General features: G+C 33.3%; 1 long non-coding RNA gene across 1 annotated transcript in view; it reads right to left on the reverse strand.

Moving 5' to 3' along the window:
• Positions 1-2,892: 2,892 nt before the first annotated feature.
• The window catches only part of LOC111088193, a 19,477-nt gene continuing 15,763 nt past the window's right edge, over positions 2,893-6,606 (reverse strand). The window contains exons 2-4 of the long non-coding RNA XR_002612786.1: positions 6,134-6,137; positions 3,900-3,908; positions 2,893-3,117 (exon numbers count right to left, since the gene is read on the reverse strand). This is a non-coding gene — a long non-coding RNA (uncharacterized LOC111088193). The remainder of the gene's footprint in view (positions 3,118-3,899; positions 3,909-6,133; positions 6,138-6,606) is intronic.

Raw genomic sequence — 6,606 nt, forward strand, 5'->3', positions numbered from 1 at the left:
AGATTTAAAGAGACATTATTGCCCGTCAATGATGATATACAGATTTAAAGAGACATTATTGCCCGTCAATAATGATATACAGATTTAAGGAGACATTATTGCCCGTCAATAATGACATACAGATTTAAAGAGACATTATTGCCCGTCAATAATGATATACAGATTTAAAGAGACATTATTGCCCGTCAATAATGATATACAGATTTAAAGAGACATTATTGTCCGTCAATAATGATATACAGATTTAAAGAGACATTATTGCCCGTCAATGATGATATACAGATTTAAAGAGACATTATTGCCCGTCTTAACCAAGAAACAATACTCATGGACAAGATGAATTTTCTCTATGTCAAAATTTAAACCTGAATTGTCTTGTAACTAACACGAGAGTGTAATCAAATGAAACAACTTTTTACATACTTTAGACACCGTTAGCTAGTCAAAATATGATTTGAAATTTATATATATATATATATATATATATATATGCATCATGCACTGATGGTGAGAGTGTCTACACAATATATCTAATGGTGCGCTACCTTTAAGTGTAGATTAAATTCCTTTAAATGATCCTGACTTTTTCAAATAACTGGATTTATATGAAACTAAAGAGATCATTCCGTTTACACTTCTGCAGACAAGTCTTTTTTCTTTTTTGTCTTATTGTTTATTTTGATCTAGCAGAATAAGATGTAAAGGCAACGAGTCTTGTGTTGTTGTCAACATTCCAGAGTTTCGAATAGTGACCATTACAACACGTGTATTTACAAACTTCCCCGTATCAGAAAGACGCAGAAGGACATTACACTAACAACGAAGTTTAGGGCGTATAATTAGTACGCTCTACGTGAGAGTATTTAATATATATATAAGAAAGTTAGAACTGATACTCTCAAAGCAACAATGATTAGCCAGCTAATAGACGTTACAATTTAAACAGTAATAACAATATTCAGATGGACGGCGCAAGCCTACTGGAAGTGATTGAATAACTAAGAAATGTTTTATCGACACCTATTGTCCAGCACCCGGAGTTTACTATGTTATGATTACTGGTTTGGTTTGAATTTCTCGCAAAGCTACAAGAGGAGTATCTGCGCTAGCCGTCCCTAATTTAGCAGTGACTGACTACAGAGAAGGCAACTAGTCAACACCCCACCACAAACTCCTGGGCTACTCTCTTTACCAACGAAGTGGGATTGATCGTTACATTATAACGCCCCCACAGTTGAAATGGCGAGCATGTTTGGTGGGACGGGAATTCGAACCCGCGACCCTCAGATTGCGAGTCAAGCGCCCTAACCACCTGCCCATGATTACTGACACCAAATAGACGCATTAATTACAAGAAACATCTCACGACAATTTCCCATAATGCCTCAAATGAAGAACAATTTGCTCAACTTTGCACCCGCCACTTCAACTGGCATAAACCCGAGACGTAATAATATATACAAATTTTAACGAGTAAATTTACGTAAGCTACAGTAATAACACACACAAACTGGAGTTAAGTAAAATGGTAGTGGGCAACATGTTGTATAGAAACTGCTCAATAACCTTTTAATTTCAATTATGTCATCTGCAATTAAAGTAACTATTTAATTAGGCTTAGTTATTCAATTCATTCATCAAAAGGATTCGGTGTATATAGGAGGCACTAACAAACACGTAAGTTAAAAAGGCCTAGTTTCTTTATAAAGTGATTTGTTGTGATTCTCGTTTTTATCTCCTAATTTGGATGGTAAATCTTATTTTTTTCACAAATTGTTATTTTTTAAAATTAACTGTGTCACTATCAAAACATTTTACCACTCATTTTCTCTTGAGTCGTGATTTCTTTAAAGGGACAAAATGTGATGAATCGTCTAGGCCGAAGTCCAAAACTTAAGTCTTCGTTATTTTAGAATTAAACGCCAAACGACAGTAAATCAAATTAAACATATATTTATCTTGGAATTTTAGACGTTATTAAACTGCCAAATATCACGATTTGAGAACGTTTTATGCACTGTTGACGAGAGTAGCTCGGAAGATAAATGAGTGTATGATGGGTAATATTTACAACGGCTACAGCTGTACTTTAAATATTGAGAAAAAATGTGCTTCAGAAAAAGAGGTTTAAGACTTTGTTGCTGTTAGATTTAAATTAGAATTTACCTAGTCTTACATTTAGTAACTTAACATTAGACTCTATGTAACTACAACAACATTTATCATTTAGTTTTTCATTAAATTCAAAATTACGAAGCTTTAGTCTAGCTAGTACGAAACAGTAAGCCATTACTGTGTGCGTGTGTAAAGGTTTACCCGAGTTAAGGCCTTGCGGAATCTTTGGCTGCAAAGTATCATTAAGGAAAATTGGAACCTTTATCTTATTATATCATCTTTAGGATAAAGAATAATTCGGTCGATAATAATGCACCTTAAAATGGCCCAGATAATCTAAATTATCATCAAAACACGGCAGCAGTATCGCCAACTTTTGATGCAAACAAATTACATTCTCGGTTTGTGTATTTTAGGTAAAACATACATTCTAGTTGTGTTATAACTTGAAGACCGAGTTGTTCAAACTGATAAACAAGAAAGAAGAAGAAACAACAAAATCACACAACAGTAACTACTTTCACCGGTAATAAACCTATCACGGAAGGAACTAACTCCAGAAGAAAGATAAGTATCATCACTAAGCCTAAATTTCTCTCTACCAACAAAATCCATTAAAGAGTAATTGATCGTTTCTATAGAATCCAACTTAACAAGATGCAAAGATGATGAAAAAGATAGCATACGTAGTTACTGTGCAAATGTTTTATTAAACAATTATGGCAGTTACGAAACTACTACAGGAAAGCCAACACTGGAAAAATATACACAAGCATCCTAATTTTTTTCCTGGTTTGATAAAAATTGAGTAATGTACAGCGGTTTTAACGTTATACAGTATGCGTTGTAATGTATCTTTCTTTAGTTCTTTGTATATTTAACGTGTCAGTAATTCTGAGATGCTATCCTCATAATGCTTGGAGTCTACATCTACACTTAGATTGCCTTTGTCGTCTTTACAGATTTTTATGTCATTTCCTTAACTCTTTTTTATTCTAGCAACTGCAACACAGCCAGATTGTATGCTTTACCTAAGATACACAAACCTAGTGTACCATACAGACCCACTGTAAATAGTTTTCACTCTTCTACACAATCTTTGGCTAAAATGTTGGTTAAAAAACTGTCTGATTTAAACTACATTCTCGAAACCAACGAAGTCAGAAAATACGTCATAAAGGAAAGTTTAAGAAACCTAATTATATGTTCTCTAGTACTAGTAGTTCTTACTTAAAACTGTTTCAGTTTGTGTATTATTCATATTTGTTTAAGTATTAGCGTTGTTAGAATTAAAGAAACGTTAGCCCTTTTTTTGGATGTATAATGAATTTCATAAAACAATACCGTAGACAAAGGAAAACAAATCAGTTTTAGAACTAAAAGCTCTTTCGTGGATTGGTTAGTTTCGATCACTTGGAAAATAAAAGTTAGTCACAGATTGAACTGGTTTGATCATATAAGTAGTAAAAGATCTTCAAGGATTGGAAGATTATGATCACATGGAAGCTATAATATCTTCATAGATTGAATAGTTTTGACAATATGTGAACTAAAAGCTCTTCGCGGATTGGCTGTTTTTACCACGTGAGCGGTAAAAGATCCTCAGCGACTGGCTGGTTTTCTACTCTTCGTACAATCATCTTGTAGATCAATTTATTTGTTTACTTATTTATACAGTTTTTAGGGTTAGAATGTCAAGTTATAGAATGTGAGTAAGAAATTACATATTGTCTGTTTTAAATATCTGATTTTGCAATAAAAGTAATAATATAATAATTATGTACGATGCATGTCTCAGGCTAGATTTTGTTAATCCGCGTTTAATCAATGTTTAGCAGAAAGAAATACAAAACTACCAGAACACTAAAGCACTAGCCTAGAAACATTACTTGTTTACAGTGTCATTTAAATTTATACCGTGAAAAAATAAACTACTAAAAGTTCGAAAAGAAAAATATAATTTTGAAACTACCGTATCATTATGGAACACAGATTTTAATACAATTCTAGTCTAACAAAGAAAGGGGCTATTTGAATAACTGGGTAATTTACACGAAGGATATGATCCTTTAAACACTAATAGTGTACTTACTTCTTCAACCAAAAATTGAATTACTTATTACTTGCAAAAGAACAAAAAGTCACAGTGTGTAAGCATGTAGCAAACTCCCACACACACCTTGAGACCGAGGTTACGTCCCTGAATTTAATATTAGAGGACAGCTAATAATAAATTTTATTTAATATTTTGCGAAGAATTCGCTAAACGTTTTTTGTTTCGGTTTGTGTGGAGTGAACATATTAATGATACTGTAATAAAAAGTGAAGTATAGAAAAACAACCTTTAAACTCCTGTTTCAGTTGTGTGTATATTAACCCTGATGAAACCGGAAAGGGGAAATGTGGGTTGAAAAACAAATATTAATTTATCTGAAGTGTTACGGTTGTTTTTCTAAACTTTTATCAAAATTTGTAAATCCCTCCAGTAATAAAAGTAAAATAAACGGATAAATTGGATCAATAATTATTCACTTAGCAAATAACAACGTTAGATCATTCTAGAGTTAAAAATAACCTCGCCGCACTGTCACGGTGATTCTGGAATCGACATTTTTTCTGTTCTTCAGGGAGAAAAACAAAACGCGGAATATATCTATCGCTTCTGTACAAATCTCTCTCTCTCTCTCTCTTTAGTTTCACGCGACACTGATTGATACGAAGTCAATCTTTCACAACGAAGAACAAAAAAAAAATAACATCTTGAAATAGAAATTAAACAAAGAATAAGAACGTTTAAAGGTAATGTTGTAAGATTCGTAAGCATTTGGCGTTGCTAGGATTTAGGACGGTCTTGGACAAAAGATCGATAGAAATGACGTCTGGATTGGCTAAGATTAAGAGCTGCCACAACTAAATCACTCGGACAAAAGGTCAATGAAAGTGACCCGTGGACGTCTTGGTTGGATGAGGTTATGAACTATCCACACCGAATCATCTACACAAAAGGTCGAAGTAAGTGGATGTCTGACTTGGTTGCAAGGAAGACCCGACCCCATTGAATCACGTGCACACAAAGTCAAGGAAAGTTACCCATATATGTTGACATATCAGGAATATAAATCGTGTCACGGACAATGTCTAACTTTTTTGAAATGCATTACTTTGTGTGAACCCATGACCACATTATGTATGGGACGACTTGGCGATAACTCTGAGCCCCATGACCACATTCTGTATGGGACGACTTGGCGATAACTCTGAGCCCCATGACCACATTGTGTATGGGACGACTTTGCGATAACTCTGAGCCCCATGACCACATTGTATATGGGGCGACTTGGCGATAACTCAGCGCCCCATGACCACATTGTATATGGGGCGACTTGGCGATAACTCTGCTCTTCGGTCAATGTTTCATTCAAATATCAACAGATGTCTGCTCCACCACCTTTTGGTGTTACATTCGTTCAATTCTCTACAACTGGCCCTTTTTTTTTTCTATTACTTCTCACCAATAATAAAGTAAGCCAACATTTATAACAATGACCGGTAAAAGAACTATATAACATATCAATAATAATATTGAAATACCTAGAACTATATAACACGTTATTAACAATGCTGAAACATGATGAATTCGAGGACATGTTTATAACAATGCTGACATATGTTGAACTGTACATGTCGACAACAATGCTGAAATAAAAATCTGTAACTGTGTAACACATTGTTAAAAAAATGTTCATTGTTCTTGCCTAATCGGCTGTTTTGGTTTTATTCTAACTAACTTTTCAAACTAAGTCACCGAAAAAGAGATCCCATCTTTTTGTGAAACTTCGGCCACACACGAAACTGAAATGGACTCAACCACAGATTAGGACTAATCACGAAGGGATGTTTAACTTATGCTTGCAAACATCATCCCAGCGTGTTTTGTCGTTATTTAATGGCTACATAATTTACATACGATTTAGAACGTAGAAAGTTAACCCACTATTCGAGAAACATAATTAATGACGTATCTCGTTTCACGTTCTAATGAAATCTAAATCAAGACGCAAGATTAAAATGAACTGTGGATAATTGAAAGAAACTTTAATCACTAATTGGTACTTACGTGCATAGTTGTTGGATGTTACAGTTTTTAAAACTTTAAAACAAATAAAATACATCATTCCTATTTAATAAAAGAATAAATTAAAGTTACCGATTCAATGAAAGATGGTAAATTGTACTTTATTAGTTTAACATCCTTATCGCTGGATCAAATTAGTTTAAACATGGTGGATAAAATATGGTTAGAAATGATTAAAAGGGGTCAACGTATAAAATAAATAAATCATATCAAATATATTAAAAACAAAGAAACTTATTAAGTAAATTTAAAAAATAAAGAAAGCATATAAAATATATTAAAAACAAAGAAACTTATTAAGTAAATTTAAAAAATAAAGAAAGCATATAAAATATATTAAAAACAAAGAAACTTAT

Source organism: Limulus polyphemus, unplaced genomic scaffold (assembly GCF_000517525.1).
Source record: "Limulus polyphemus unplaced genomic scaffold, Limulus_polyphemus-2.1.2 Scaffold3288, whole genome shotgun sequence".
Classification (NCBI taxonomy): Eukaryota; Metazoa; Arthropoda; class Merostomata; order Xiphosura; family Limulidae; genus Limulus; species Limulus polyphemus.